The sequence below is a fragment of the Girardinichthys multiradiatus genome, chromosome 11, assembly GCF_021462225.1.
Source record: "Girardinichthys multiradiatus isolate DD_20200921_A chromosome 11, DD_fGirMul_XY1, whole genome shotgun sequence".
Lineage (NCBI taxonomy): Eukaryota > Metazoa > Chordata > Actinopteri > Cyprinodontiformes > Goodeidae > Girardinichthys > Girardinichthys multiradiatus.
Window position 1 is genome coordinate 4,757,979 of NC_061804.1, and position 17,102 is coordinate 4,775,080.

Here is a 17,102-nt window from a genome sequence, read left to right on the forward strand (position 1 = left end):
TGTAAAACGGAAGAAATCCGCTAAAACAAAGTTCTGGCTGATAATGTACTGATTATAAATTACAGCTACAAACTCTTCCAGCTGACCGCTGCTGCTGCTGAAGGTTAACATAAAGTAAGCTTGGCGCCAGGTGGGAAATTAACCTGATGAAGATGAAGGCTGGTGATGAAGAAGGACGGACACCTGCGCCACAGTCAGAGGTAAACACGGCTGTGAGACAAAATAATAGCATTCCTCTCAGTCAGCTTCTAGCTGTTTAGTGCTGTGAGAATAAATCCAGAGGTGGGTAGATTCGCCATATTGTACTCAAAAGGCGTCGTTAGACCTGGGCTTCTGGGGCTGAGGCCCCGGGTCTCATTTGCCACTGAATACGCTTTGTATTAGGATACATTTTTTGTATATAATGGCCTAGTTAAAAAGAAAACTTAAGGTTAACCTGACTGGCTCACATTTGCTGTCATTCTGTATTATTCTTAAGAACCAATGAAAACGGAGCATTCCTCCCGCCTTTACAAAGTAGAAGCTGATTCGTAGCTTCTTTTTCAGCATTAAACTAAAGAGCTATTCCGCTGCATTTACCAATTGGCTCATAGCACAATGTGGCTACTTGTCATTCGCTAATCGAAAGTTGTGAGGGTGAGCACTTCCTGTTTGGTTGTTCCGAAAGCAATGGCGTTGTATTACACCCGCTGCCTTCAGGACTTCCCAAAAGTCAGTGATGTTCTCCGCTTGAAAAAGGTGAGATGGCGGCGCGCACAGACGCAGCGGCTCGGAGCTCCTCTCGTTGTTAGCTGTTCTTTAAGGTTTATTGTTTCATTAGTATGTCTAGGATCACCTACAGCAGACATAGTCTTTTCTGTATTGGATTATGGAGCGAATAGTGCGTGACATAGCCCAAAAACCGAGCTCCTCGTGGACTGTTATCCCAACGGTCAGGTGGAAGAGGCGGCGAAATGACAAAAAACAAAAGCGAGGGTGCCGGTCTGGCCTCTTGGCACAACTACGGAGAAGGCCACACAAACTGCCGCTACCCAGCATTTTTCTCTCAAATACCAGATCCCTCACAAATAAGATGTATGAGCTGAAGCTTCAGCTAGCAGCAAACAGTCTCATTCGTGACTGTTGCATTTTGCTGATTACGGAGACCTGGCTCCACTCATCCATTCATGACACAGCTATCGAGCTTGGAGGACGCAGAGCGTACAGATATGATAGGAGCCATGACTCCGGTAGGAACAGGGGATGGGGGCTCTGCATCTACGTGAACAACAGCTGGTGCACAAACGCCACGGTTATTGACAGGCACTGCTCAGCAGACCTGGAATTTATCACCGTCAGATGCAGGCCGTTGTACCTTCCGCGTGAGTTTACCGTTGTCATGGTGACTGCTGTTTATATTCCACCTGATGCCAACACCAGTGCTGCTCTCAGCCACTTGGACCATGCTCTCAGCCGGCAACAGAACAACCATCCAGAGGCAGTGCATGTGAATGTGGGAGATTTTAACCATGCTGATTTGAAAGTAACACTCCCTAAATTCCACCAGCACGTTAAATGTGCCACTAGGGGAGCTAACACGCTAGATAAAGCATACTCCAACATCAAGCATGGATACAGGGCCACTCAGCTGCCCCGTTTGGGCTCTTCTGATCACATGTCCCTGCTTCTCATTCCAGTATACAAGTCTGTGCTGAAGTGAGCACCCCCCAAAATCCAGACTGTAAAATCTTGGCCGGATGGTGCCACTCAGCAGTTACAAGACTGTTTAGGACAGACTGGGATATTTTCTACCACCAGGACCTGGAAGTATTCACCTCACCAGTACGCTATATTCAACACTGTGTTAACACCGTCACAGTGGAGAGAGGCATCAGAGAGGCCAAGGCAAACTACAAGCAGAGGATTGAGAAAGAATTCAACAGCAACAACAGCCGGCAGGTGTGGCAAGGGGTCCAGCACATCACCAACTTCAAATCAAGCAACACCATCGCAATATCTGGGGATGCCTCAGTGGCATAGGAGCTAAACCATGTCTTCGCCCGTTTTGAAGCTGAATCACCAGCAGAGCCCATACTGCAGCTCTCATCCCTCAACACCCAAACCATCCCTGTAGAAGTACAGGAAGTAAGGAGAACCCTGGGGGCAGTGAACCCCCGGAAAGCTGCTGGACCTGACCGTATGACGGGAAGGGTGCTAAGGGACTGTGCGGATCAGCTAGCTGGGGTTTTTACCAGCATCTTTAATCAGTCCCAGTGCTCCATCCCATCATGTTTAAAGTGCCCCACCATCATCCCACTGCCAAAAAGGAACAATATTAGCAGTCTCAATGACTACCGGCCAGTGGCACTAGCACCGATCATCATAAAGTGCTTTGAGAAACTGCTTCAGGGTCATATCACTTCATGCCTGCCACTCACACTTGACCCCCACCAGTTTGCCTACAGAACCGACCGGTCTACAGAGGATGCCGTCGCCACCGCTCTGCAGACCACGCTGACACACGTGGAACCGTGAAGGAGCTATGCAAGGCTACTCTTCCTGGACTTCAGCTCTGCTTTTAACACCATTATTCCGAGCAGATTGGTGAACAAGCTGGGGGTCCTGGGTCTCCCCCACAACATCTGCTGCTGGATAAGGGATTTTTTGACAAACCGATCCCTGAGAGTGAGAGTAGTCCTCAGCACTGAGCACCAGCACTGGCACTCCACAAGGCTGTGTCCTAAGCCCCCTACTCTACACCCTTTACACCTATGAGTGTACCCCCATCCACCCGAACAATTCCATCATAAAGTTCGCCGATAATACCACGGTGGTGAGGCTCATCTCTGGAGAAGATGAGACCAGGTACAGAATGGAGGTGGAACGGCTGTCTGTCTGGTGCACCACCAACAACCTCCTTTTGAACACCTCCAAGTCGAAGGAACTGATTGTCGACGAGGTCCTCTTCAGGTTGGAGGAGAGTTCCTGCCTCTAGTGGAGCAGTTTAAGTATCTCGGGGTCTTGTTCACGAGTGGGGGAAAAATGGAGCGGGAGATCGACAGACGGATCGGTGCGGCTGCTGCAGTAATGGGGGCACTGTGCCGGTCCGTTGTGGTGAAGAGAAAGCTGAGCCGAAAAGCAAAGCTCTCATTTTGACTTGTTTGAAGGACATTACATCAAAGTTGGATCAGCTTGTACTCGTACTCATCGTCTTCCGCTTTATCCGGGACCGGATCGCGGGGGCAGCAGACTCAGCAGAGACGCCCAGACGTCCCTCTCCCCAGACACCTTCTCCAGCTCCTCCGGGGGGAGCCCAAGGCGTTCGCAGGCCAGCCGAGAGACATAGTCCCTTCAGCCTGTCCTGGGCCGTCCCCTGGGCCTCCTCCCAGTGGGACGTGCCTGGAACACCTCCCGAGGAAGGCGTCCAGGAGGCATCCGGTATAGATACCCGAGCCACCTCAACTGGCTCATCTCGATGTGGAGGAGCAGCGGCTCTACTCCGAGCCCCTCCCGGATGGCCGAGCTCCTCACCCTATCTCTAAGGGAGTGCCTGGCCACCCTACGGAGGAAGCTCATTTCAGTCGCTTGTATCCGGGATCTCGTTCTTTCGGTCATGACCCAAAGTTCATGGCCATAGGTGAGGTTAGGAACGTAGACCGACGGGTAAATCGAGAGCTTCGCTTTTCGGCTCAACTCTCTCTTCACCACAATGGACCGGCACAGCGCCCCCATTACTGTGGCAGCCGCACCGATCCGTCTGTTGATCTCCCGCTCCATTCTTCCCTCACTCGTGAACAAGACCCCGAGATACTTAAACTCCTCCACTTGAGGCAGGAACTCCCCTCCAACCTGAAGAGGACAAGTCACCCTTTTCCGGTCGAGAACCATGGCCTCGGACTTGGAGGAGCTGATCTTCATCCCAGCCGCTTCACACTCGGCTGCGAACCGCCCCAGCGCATGCTGTAGGTCTTGGCTAGAGGGGGCCAGCAGGACCACGTCATCTGCAAAAAGAAGAGACGAAATCCTCTGGTCCCCAAACCAGACACCCTCCGGCCCTTGGCTGCGCCTAGAAATCCTGTCCATAAAAGTTATGAACAGGACCGGTGACAAAGGGCAGCCGTGCCGGAGTCCAACATGCACCGGGAACAGGTCCGACTTAGTGCCGGCTTTGCGGACCAAACTCCTGCTCTGCTTGTACAGAGACCGGATGGCCCCTAGTAAAGGGCCCCCAATTCCATACTCCTGGAGCAACCCCACAGGGCATCACGAGGGACACAGTCGAATGCTTTCTCCAAGTCCACAAAACACATGTGGACCGGTTGGGCAAACTCCCATGAACCCTCGAGTATCCTGTAGAGGGTATAGAGCTGGTCCAGTGTTCCACGGCCGGGACGAAAACCACACTGCTCCTCCTGAAGCCGGGGTTCAATTATCGGCCGGACTCTCCTCTCCAATACCCTGGCGTAGGCCTTACCATGGAGGCAGAGGAGTGTGATCCCCCTGTAGTTGGAACACACCCTCCAGTCACCCTTCTTATGTAGGGGGACCACCACCCCAGTCTGCCAATCCAAAGGCACTGTCCCCGTCCGCCACGCAATGTTGAAGAGGCGTGTCAACCATGACAGCCCCACAACATCCAAAGACTTGAGATACTCAGGGTGGATCTCATCCAACCCCGAAGCCCTGCCCCCGCGGAGCTTTTTAACCCCCTCGGTGACTTCAGCCTGCGTGATGAAAGAGTCCAACCCCGAGTCCCCAGCCTCTGTTTCCACCAGGGAATGCGTAACGGCATGATTGAGGATATCCTCGAAATACTCCTTCCACCGCCCGATAATGTCCTCAGTCGAGGTCAGCAGCTCCCCACCCACACTGTAAACAGTGTTGGCGAAGCACTGCTTCCCCCTCCTGAGGCACCGGACAGTTTGCCAGAATCGTTTCGGGGCTAACCGGTAGTCCTCCGGTAGTCCTTCTCCATGGCCTCACCAAACTCCTCACCAAACTCCTCCCAGGTCCGAGCAGCTATGGGCGGCAGCATCGACAATAGAACATGGTCCACTCGGACTCTATGTCTCCAACATCCCTTGGAATCTGGTCAAAGCTCTCCTGGAGTTGAGAGTTGAATACATCCCTGGCCAAGGGGTCCGCCAGACATTCCCAGCAGACCCTCACTATGTGCTTGGGCCTGCCAAGTCTGTCCGGCTTTCTCCTCCCCCAGCGGATCCAACTCACCACCAGGTGGTGATCAGTGGACAGCTCAGCCCCTCTCTTCACCCGAGTGTCCAAAACATGCGGCCGAAGGTCTGATGATACGACAACAAAGTCGATCATTGACCTCCTGCGTAGGGTATCTTGGTGCCAAGTGCACTGATGGACACCCTTATGTTTGAACATGGTGTTCATTATGGACAATCCGTGACTAGCACAGAAGTCCAATAACAAAACACCACTCAGATTCAGATCGGGGAGGCCATTCCTCCCGATCACGCCTCTCCAGGTGTCAATGTTGTTTCCCACGTGGGCGTTGAAGTCCCCCAGCAGAATAATGGAGTCCCCGGGAGGGGCACTGTCCAGCACCCCCGACAGGGACGCCAAGAAGGCCGGGTACTCCTCACTACCACTCCGCCCGTAGGCTGAAATGATAGTCAGAGACCTCTCCCCAACCCGAAGGCGCAGGGATGCGACCCTCTCATCCACTGGGGTAAACCCCAACACTAGACGGCTGAGCTGGGGGGCAACAAGCAAACCCACCCCAGCCCGCCGCCTCTCCCCGTGGGCCACTCCAGAGTAGAAGAGAGTCCAGCCCCTCTCGAGGAGATCGGTTCCAGAGCCCACGCTGTGCGTGGAAGCGAGCCCGACTATTTCTAGTCGATATCTCTTGACTTCCCGCACAAGCTCAAGCTCCTTCCCCCCCAGCGAGGTGACATTCCACGTCCCTAGAGCCAGCCTAAGCATCCGGGGATCGGGCCGCCGAGGTCTCCACATTCGTCCGTCGACCAATCCTCTTTGCACCGGTCCGTCACGGTTCCCCCTGCAGGTGGTGGGCCCACTGGGGATGGTCTCTCGTTCGGGCTTGGCCCGGCTGGGTCCAGCGAGGAGCAACCCAGCCACCAGGCGCTCTCCGACGAGTCCCGACCCCAGGCCTGGCTCCAGGGTGGGTCCCCGGCTCCGCAGTACCGGGCGATGTCACGCGCCTCGATTTTGTAGTCGTCATGTGGGGTTCTTGAGTTCATACGAGAAGTCTGTACCACAAACTAAATGTCTGGTATTTGGTTAAAATCTGCTTGTTCTTCACTCTGTAAAGTAGGGATGCTCCGATCAGGCTTTTTGCTGCCGATTCCGATACCGATCACCCATGAGTTCCGATCATTGCCAATCACCGATCACATGGATTGGCAGTAAATTTTTCAATTTAGCTATAAGGGCTACTGGCTACATGATGTGGAAAAAAGGAACCATAGAATCACCTTAATTCAGATGAAAAATTTGTTTTTACTTACTTTTTCAAAATAAAAAATGCAAAAAACATGTAGGAACAATGCAGCAAATATTTAGCGAAAAGGACAACTGAAAACCTGCTATCAGTAATGCAATCTTTAACAGAGTTAAGTCATTAAGCCTCTTGGCGAATAATGCAGTAAAAATAAATCACATTGCCTTAATCAAATTATGTTAAATAAAAAAGGAATTGTTCAAAGGCAAGTGCAGGTTGCATTCAAATAACTGTCATAAGTGCATGAGCAAACTGTTGTGGATTGTCAGAAAAAAAACTACATGTTTACCTTTCTTATAATTTACTAAACAAATCAATACTATGGGTCTGTTGCTTCATATATAAAATAAAATAGCCCATTTGCTACTCAAACAACATTAACATGGTCTTAAAGATCTTGAAACAGAAAAACAGCACAAGTGAAATTAAAGTGCATTTGCTTTGAACAGGCAAAATGTTGAACAGCATTTTTACATGCTAAATGCCTATTACTTATTGGTAAGCATTGTGGGAAGGTTCTTTTTAATAAAGAGAAGCATCTCAGCTTTTTCAGTCATGAGTCTATTCCTGTGTTCGTCCACAATGTTGGATGCAGCACTGAATAAGCGCTCACTCCACACTTGTGCATGGTGCAGACAGGTAAGCTCTTGCTACTTTAGCAATGTCTGGAAAACGTTCCTTATTAGTTTTCCAGTATTCCAATGATGATGCACTCCGAGAGATGGGTGGCTCTGAGAGGTAGATTATCATCTCTGATGGCGTTGGACTGTCGGTGTGAGCCTGCTGCGAGGTTTCTTCTGCCAGGATCTCACCGAATATTGAAGACAAAGATCCTGGTCGTGGCACTTTCTCTGCTGGCTCCCCTGTGCTGTTAGCTTCATGTTCTTGGTTTGGATCCCTCTGAGCGGCTTCTGTCATCAGACCAAGAAGCAGTCTGTGTGTTTTGGTCTTAAGTCCTTCAGAATAAAATCTGTCTTTGTACCTTTAGGGGAGGGGGTCACATTAATTTTCAGGCCAGTTGAGAATAAAAAATGTAACTATGTTGCTTTTATAATTTCTATAATGCTTTTTTAAATCCATCATTATTTTGATGATGATTAGCTCACCTTGGGTCTATGACTGTTGCCAAACTGTAGAGGGGCTCTTCTTCAATGTCAGCAAATCTTTTGGTGACAGCTTCCAGCAACGTGTCCTTAGTTGTCTTCACACCATGATCTGCTGCAGTCTCTTTGGTCAGAATATGCTTTAAAACCATCACAGAGGGTTTTGACATCAGCAGCAGATGCAGTTGATGAGCATATTTCCATAGTCAGCTCTTCAAAAGGTTCCAGCAGTGTTGTCATGTTTTCAATCAATTCCCACTGAGAAGATGTAAAGGTTGCAGGTAGCTCAAAGTCAGCAGCGTAAACGCCCAATACTCGTTTTTGCTCAAGGAGACTGTGGAGCATATAATAAGTGCTATTCCACCTAGTGCTGACATCTTGTTGCAGTCTTTTGGTGGGCTGGCCAAGTTGTTTCTGTACACTCTGAAGTCTTGCATACGCTAATGGGGAGTGCCTGAAGTGCCCCACAATGCGTCTCCCTTTGGCAATAATGTCACTTACACTGCGCTGTGACAGCACTGCCTCATGGATGGCCAGCTGCAGGGTGTGTGCCATACACCCCAAACTTGGTAAACCAGCATCTATCATAGCTTTCACCATGTTTCTGGCATTATCTCTCAGTATCACGTGTATCTTGTCTTTTGGAATATGCCATGTTTGAAACATTTTCTCAAATGTGGTGGCTAAAGCTACGGCAGCATGGGAACCAGAAAACTCCTGGGCATGCAGAACAGCTTTATGAAGTTGAAAATCCGAATCAATCCAGTGAGCTGTTAAACTTAGCATCGACACAGGACTGACGTCCGAGCTCCATATATCACTCGTGAAACTTAAAGAGGATGAGACGCCTTCTTTAAGGAGATGTTGGACGTGAGAGTACACTGTCTGGTGGAGCTCGGGCAGGGCTAGATCTGTGAAGTACTTACGTCCCGGTAGCACGTAGCGGGGCTCCAAGTGTGAGAGCAGTCGGCGGAACCCAGCGTCTTCCACCACGGAGAAAAGCTGGTCATTTAGCCCGATTAATTCAATTATTTTTCGAGTTATTTCCTTAGCCTTCTGACTGCCACGCTCATACGAGCGAGTGTTGGCAATGGTGGGCTGCGTTAACTGCCATCTGACTGCTCCGGTTGCCTTCTTTTCATTCTCTGCAGTGAGCCTCGAAAACTCACCATACTCCGCCAAGTGCTTGTTCTTTAAATGTCGTATTAAATTTGTTGTGTTGAAGCATTTTGACGTGCTTCCCCCACGAGGTATTTTACCATTGCATGTGTTGCAGGACGCAAACTTTACATCACTCTCACAGACCGTATAAAAGCTCCAAACAGCAGACATGTTTGTTCAGGATTTGCCGCCGCGCGCTTGCGCAGTTTGTAGGACATTGGGAGCTACACTACACTGCAAAGTATGAGGTACATGTGATCGGGTTCTGTAATCGGCAATGAAAGACACTGATCGGCACACGTCGATTACATACTTTTTAACGGAAATCGGCAGATAATGATCGGTGGCCGATCGATTGGAACACCACTGCTGTAAAGTGACCAGATGTGGGTAAAATACACAAAAGCTAAACTTAGAAAAGAGTACAGCTACTTAGAAGTGTTGCTTAAGTAGAAGCAATAATATGGTGCCCTGGAACTACTCTTATTAATATTTTAAATAGTTACTCAAGTAAAACTTATTACTACCCATTAAGTCTGTTGAGCCAATTTAAAAATAGATGCGTTAAGAAAGTATTCACTGTATTACTACATTAAATCTACAGAAATATTAATGTTAAGATAACAAATTGGCTCAAATTTTTAATATCGGTGCATCCCTATTTGGGTTGATGAAAGCAAGAGGATAAAAAAATAAGAGGGAAATGCCAGGATGAAGAGGATAAATTGTAAAACAGCTGTTCCACTTAATGGCTCAAGAAAAGTCTGAAAACTCTTCTCTGCAGAATGTACAGGTCCTTCTCAAATATTAGCATATTGTGATAAAGTTCATTATTTTCCATAATGTCATGATGAAAATTTAACATTCATATATTTTAGATTCATTGCACACTAACTGAAATATTTCAGGTCTTTTATTGTCTTAATACGGATGATTTTGGCATACAGCTCATGAAAACCCAAAATTCCTATCTCACAAAATTAGCATATCATTAAAAGGGTCTCTAAACGAGCTATGAACCTAATCATCTGAATCAACGAGTTAACTCTAAACACCTGCAAAAGATTCCTGAGGCCTTTAAAACTCCCAGCCTGGTTCATCACTCAAAACCCCAATCATGGGTAAGACTGCCGACCTGACTGCTGTCCAGAAGGCCACTATTAACACCCTCAAGCAAGAGGGTAAGACACAGAAAGAAATTTCTGAACAAATAGGCTGTTCCCAGAGTGCTGTATCAAGGCACCTCAGTGGGAAGTCTGTGGGAAGGAAAAAGTGTGGCAGAAAACGCTGCACAACGAGAAGAGGTGACCGGACCCTGAGGAAGATTGTGGAGAAGGGCCGATTCCAGACCTTGGGGGACCTGCGGAAGCAGTGGACTGAGTCTGGAGTAGAAACATCCAGAGCCACCGTGCACAGGCGTGTGCAGGAAATGGGCTACAGGTGCCGCATTCCCCAGGTCAAGCCACTTTTGAACCAGAAACAGCGGCAGAAGCGCCCGACCTGGGCTACAGAGAAGCAGCACTGGACTGTTGCTCAGTGGTCCAAAGTACTTTTTTCGGATGAAAGCAAATTCTGCATGTCATTCGGAAATCAAGGTGCCAGAGTCTGGAGGAAGACTGGGGAGAAGGAAATGCCAAAATGCCAGAAGTCCAGTGTCAAGTACCCACAGTCAGTGATGGTCTGGGGTGCCGTGTCAGCTGCTGGTGTTGGTCCACTGTGTTTTATCAAGGGCAGGGTCAATGCAGCTAGCTATCAGGAGATTTTGGAGCACTTCATGCTTCCATCTACTGAAAAACTTTATGGAGATGAAGATTTCATTTTTCAGCACGACCTGGCACCTGCTCACAGTGCCAAAATCACTGGTAAATGGTTTACTGACCATGGTATCACTGTGCTCAATTGGCCTGCCAACTCTCCTGACCTGAACCCAATAGAGAATCTGTGGGATATTGTGAAGAGAACGTTGAGAGACTCAAGACCCAACACTCTGGATGAGCTAAAGGCCGCTATCGAAGCATCCTGGGCCTCCATAAGACCTCAGCAGTGCCACAGGCTGATTGCCTCCATGCCACGCCGCATTGAAGCAGTCATTTCTGCAAAAGGATTCCCGACCAAGTATTGAGTGCATAACTGTACATGATTATTTGAAGGTTGGCATTTTTTGTATTAAAAACACTTTTCTTTTATTGGTCGGATGAAATATGCTAATTTTGTGAGATAGGAATTTTGGGTTTTCATGAGCTGTATGCCAAAATCATCCGTATTAAGACAATAAAAGACCTGAAATATTTCAGTTAGTGTGCAATGAATCTAAAATATATGAATGTTAAATTTTCATCATTACATTATGGAAAATAATGAACTTTATCACAATATGCTAATATTTTGAGAAGGACCTGTATTCAGCTGTGCAGAAGAAACTGTTGTACATACAGTTTCATGTTTTCTTGGCCTGGAGAAAAGACTGGAACTAACTCAAACAGTTGAAGAACATGAGAGAAGCAATGTGTGCAAAACATGCATGGTTTCATAAGACCACCAAGATCTTTAATATTGTTAGATGTGTAGATCAGGACATTCCTGTTAGGGGCTTTTAGTACACATGCGGACCATGGGAGAAAGTCCAGGGCTATCTTTTAAACTCAGTCCACCTCTGCTCCCATTCTGGCCTCGGAAGAGCTGAACCTCATCTCAGCCACTTGGTACTCAGCTGTGAACTGCTGCTGCTCGTAGTGAAGGTTTGGACTGGAAGACAGGGACAGAATCACATCATCTGCAAAAAGCAAGAATTCCTCAAATGTGTTGTATAAATAGGACCTTATGTTGGACCCATGATGAGACACACAAGGACAAAAGGGACACCTGTTTTAATAAATAAGAGAATTACTGTAGTTTAAAGGAGTACACTAGGTTCAGTCTTCAGTTTTACTTTTTAAAACAGCTGCTGGTCATTTCGTACCCTTGCAGTTTAGGTCATTTGGTACCTGACTGTTGGTTCCAGCTATTGTCAAACATACGTCAGCACATACCCACCAGGGTGACGTTTGGTGTCCATGTTGACAACAGTGATTTCAAGTAATGTTTTGTATCCTATTTATAGTCCACTGTAAGAAAATGTGGTTATATGACTGTAATAAATAGTATCTCCCAACAGGAAGTCATGTAAAGGTATTTAGGGTTTTTCTGGCCATCTGACCCAAGCGGGATTAGAATCCAAATCAATGGAAATGGGAAATAAAACTACCTTTTCAGGAAATAATATACAATTAAACTAAACAAATGCTTAATTTGGGCATATTATTATTATTATTATAATCTTCATAATTCTTAAATCTTGTTGGTTTGAGTTCAAAATGGACGCGTGTAGTTATGTAATGACCACATTTGGGGATGAATTGAGGGTACAAATTGACCTGGAGCCTCGCTATTTTAACTTCAAAAAATAATTATTGTGACTTTAATGAAACAAGTAAGTGCATTTAGCAAATTATTAATTTTCGTACTAATTTCAGAAAAACTCCATACTTGCTGAACGACAAAATGTTACTGTAATCACCACTGCCATTTCCACATCCTGCTCGCTGTTACTCTATCATAATAACTGTCTCTGATATTATTATCACTGAGACTCTTCACCCTCATGAAAACCTGGATATGATGAGGGATTGAGAGCATGTGGCATTTAAACAAATTGCTCTGTTTGTTGCTTCCAGGCTGAGGCTGTGAAGTCAAATAGAGCTTTGTAGTTTAGAATTTGCCCGTCATCACTGATGATCAGTTTAAAGGGCAAATCAACAGGGGATTCTTCTGTTGTGGATTAGAAAAGTTCAGATGAACTTGTTTCAACTGAGGTCGGGCTTTTTAGGATGGAAACTTCCAACACCTATCTTTTTTCATCAATTTACTTTTACCCAAATTTAAAAGGTCAGGTAGATGAATGTGATCGGGTTCTGGTTGGTACCTCACAAGTTGGATTTCCACTCACTGGAGTATTTCAGTTAGCGTTTCGGTCAGGCGACCCCAAACGCCAAACTTCCTTGTACAAAGTGAACACACCCTTATTACAGGTCCTTCTCAAAATATTAGCATATTGTGATAAAGTTCATTCTTTTCCATAATGTAATGATGAAAATTTAACATTCATATATTTTAGATTCATTGCACACTAACTGAAATATTTCAGGTCTTTTATTGTCTTAATACGGATGATTTTGGCATACAGCTCAAGAAAACCCAAAATTCCTATCTCACAAAATTAGCATATTTCATCCGACCAATAAAAGAAAAGTGTTTTTTTATACAAAAAACATCAACCTTCAAATAATCATGTACAGTTATACACTCAATACTTGGTCGGGAATCCTTTTGCAGAAATGACTGCTTCAATGCGGCGTGGCATGGAGGCAATCAGCCTGTGGCACTGCTGAGGTCTTATGGAGGCCCAGGATGCTTCGATAGCGGCCTTTAGCCCATCCAGAGTGTTGGGTCTTGAGTCTCTCAACGTTCTCTTCACAATATCCCACAGATTCTCTATGGGGTTCAGGTCAGGAGGGTTGGCAGGCCAATTGAGCACAGTGATACCATGGTCAGTAAACCATTTACCAGTGGTTTTGGCACTGTGAGCAGGTGCCAGGTCGTGCTGAAAAATGAAATCTTCATCTCCATAAAGCTTTTCAGCAGATGGAAGCATGAAGTGCTCCAAAATCTCCTGATAGCTAGCTGCATTGACCCTGCCCTTGATAAAACACAGTGGACCAACACCAGCAGCTGACACGGCACCCCAGACCATCACTGACTGTGGGTACTTGACACTGGACTTCTGGCATTTTGGCATTTCCTTCTCCCCAGTCTTCCTCCAGACTGTGGCACCTTGATTTCCGAATGACATGCAGAATTTGCTTTAATCCGAAAAAAGTACTTTGGACCACTGAGCAACAGTCCAGTGCTGCTTCTCTGTAGTCCAGGTCAGGCGCTTCTGCCGCTGTTTCTGGTTCAAAAGTGGCTTGACCTGGGGAATGTGGCACCTGTAGCCCATTTCCTGCACACGCCTGTGCACGGTGGCTCTGGATGTTTCTACTCCAGACTCAGTCCACTGCTTCCGCAGGTCCCCCAAGGTCTGGAATCGGCCCTTCTCCACAATCTTCCTCAGGGTCCGGTCACCTCTTCTCGTTGTGCAGCGTTTTCTGCCACACTTTTTCCTTCCCACAGACTTCCCACTGAGGTGCCTTGATACAGCACTCTGGGAACAGCCTATTCGTTCAGAAATTTCTTTCTGTGTCTTACAGTCTTGCTTGAGGGTGTCAATAGTGGCCTTCTGGACAGCAGTCAGGTCGGCAGTCTTACCCATGATTGGGGTTTTGAGTGATGAACCAGGCTGGGAGTTTTAAAGGCCTCAGGAATCTTTTGCAGGTGTTTAGAGTTAACTCGTTGATTCAGATGATTAGGTTCATAGCTCGTTTAGAGACCCTTTTAATGATATGCTAATTTTGTGAGATAGGAATTTTGGGTTTTCATGAGCTGTATGCCACAATCATCTGTATTAAGACAATAAAAGACCTGAAATATTTCAGTTAGTGTGCAATGAATCTAAAATATATGAATGTTAAATTTTCATCATGACATTATGGAAAATAATGAACTTTATCACAATATGCTAATATTTTGAGAAGGACCTGTATATTTTAAGCTCAGCAATTAAGCTACCTGTTATTAGCAATGCAAGCTATTGATGTATGGGGCAGCTTTTTTGGATGCAAAGTACCATTGTACAGATTGATGTGCACAGATGTGAACAGATTTAATGAGATACAAACTGATAGAAAGTTATTGCCACTAAGATGAAGAGGGCAGCCATGTTGGATTTTATTATCAGGGTTGGAAAGATTTCCTCGAGATTTTAAATCAGAAAGTCACATTTAAAGGACCATTCCGCTTCCAACTGTGAACTTGTAAATTCCAACCTCCAAATTCAAACAGAATGCACCAAAGATTTAGATTGAGCACATTGACCAAGCTGGCTAATATTAACACAACAGCATAATAATATTTTGTTCAGTAGGATTTATTTGCACATATTGTAGCAACATGTTCACTAGCAGTTAAGACAGTACCATGTGTATGTCTGATTTTATGGGATATACATTTTTTTTTTCCCCATAAAGAAACCTGAAGTGAATACACAATTATCTAATTTTAAGCTCAGTGACCAGGTTAGCGAAAATTCTAATTGTATGGGACAGCATTTTGTACATGCAAACTCTGCTCAAAGGAGCACTACAGTCAACTTTGGAAGTTGTGAATTCTTAATTTTAAGTGTAAACAGAATGCAGCAGAGCTTAATAAGAAAAGCATAAAAGGTCTGACTCCTTAGTTCCAACAAAACATACCATAACTCAAGCTTAAGCTCAATTATTGAGTTAGATATTATTAGCAATACTGGCTAATTACAATGTACTGTTTAATTAGCCAGGGCATACATACACTGCCTGCATAAATTATGTATGTGTTGGACAGTACTTTATGTGCAATTGATTTAATTATACCTACTCAAGAAAGAGCAAACAAATATTTTCCTGCAGTGTTCGTCAGCTTTATGTGCAAGGCAGCCATGTTGGATTTTGATATCCCAACCTGGTTGGCTACTTACGACTTTCCAAGTTAACATTTTGTCTAATGGGGATTTTTTTGACAGGGAACTAAAGATTCTGACTTCCAAATTCAAAGAGGATCCACCCATGGGGGTTGCAACCGTGAGGGATGTGGGTGTTTTAACACCCACACTTTTCCTTGTGAGATTTCACCCTCACTTTTCACACAGCGCTTCCCGGCTCTTTCCTCCATCTTGTGCTCACTGTATTTACCCCCTCCATCCCGTTCCTCTCCACCTCCGCCTTAAGTCCCGTCTGTCCTGCGGTTGTCTTACATTCTGTTCGTGCTGAGGATACACTCGTATGTCACAACACAGAAGTAGCTTATTGCTAACATATTGTTTCTCTTGACGTGCTAGCATATGTTAGCCAAAATAAACAGTCTCTCTGTCATGTCTGTCATATTCATGAAACAGTCATGTTTTTATTGTCTTTTCATCACTCAGTATGATTAAGATACAGAAAAGAAAAAGGCAAGAGAAGATTGGCAACTTTTTCCAAGAGAAATCTTGTAAGTGATATCACTGTAAAAAGCTAAAAGCCTATTTAAATGAAAAAATAACATTTTTTTTGGTTTAAGCTTTTTTGTGTAAACTGAGCCTTAAAGTATTTAAATCATTTTGAGCCCAATCTTTACCACTGTACTCTTCTGGTTTAGGATTGGTAGTTACAGGAGCCATCAGTTTCAGAGAACACACGAAGGTTCAGCGGTCAATAATTCAATAAATGTAGGTGTAAACTTTATTATGTTTTAGTTACAGTGAAAGAGGTCAATTGAAGCAGACGGTGTCTGTCTGATGCTTACTTCCATCCCAGGTGCATCTGTCTAAGGGTTTATAAAGTTCCCAGTTTAGTTTGAAATGTTTTTAGGATGTATTTTAAGATGTGGCCTGGAGTGATGATGACAGAGAGGTAGAAGTTATGTTAAAGTAAACATAGCTATTAAGAATCCCAATTCATAGCCGATGCCACCTACAGACAAAGGACTTCTCTCACACTTTTCAAAAGCTTGCAGCACCACTGATCCACCGTTGATTAATTTTATGGTCAGTGACCAGGCTAGCTAATATTAGCAACACGAGCTAAAAATGTATTACTACAATTCCATAAATTTCTCAAAATTTTGCTTCGGGATCTCTGTCAAATCCAGAATGAAATCTGACATCTAAAGCTCTGAATGAGCTCTGAATTTTGATCTTTGACCTCGTGTGGGTTGGGGGAAAAACCACAATAAATTTATAAATTTATATTTTGTTTGTATGTTGCACAATCATTTAAAAAAATCAGTAAATCACTTTATTCATCCCAAAGTTGAGTGAATATCAACCTAAATTGTGTGTCAGACGTAACCCTTTTTTGCTTTATTTTTGCTTCTTGAGAACACTTACTCAAAAAAAAAAAAAACATTATTTGGAAAGAATTTCTCAAAATCTCTTGGACAGCCAAGCCAACTTTTTGGTGGCATTTTTCTTCCAAGTTTGTTTTCTGGTTTCCAAACACCACTGTCTACTGCAGTAAAGTGTTGGTTTAACACTTATTTCAACCCTGTAAAGACTCATGATAAAAACACAAAGATGCCGATTAGAGAGGTTAAATAGCAGATGTTTATTTCTTTGGCGCTCGGACCCTGAATGAAGACATGAATGACATGAGCTTGAATGAATGATTTAGGATTAGAGATGTCTCCCCCCACCGGGATCCGATACTGGTGATGGAGTGGAG

General features: G+C 45.3%; 1 long non-coding RNA gene across 1 annotated transcript in view; it reads left to right on the forward strand.

Moving 5' to 3' along the window:
* Positions 1–17,102, forward strand: part of LOC124876017 — a 27,409-nt gene continuing 10,307 nt past the window's right edge. The window contains exon 1 of the long non-coding RNA XR_007040192.1: positions 1–200. This is a non-coding gene — a long non-coding RNA (uncharacterized LOC124876017). The remainder of the gene's footprint in view (positions 201–17,102) is intronic.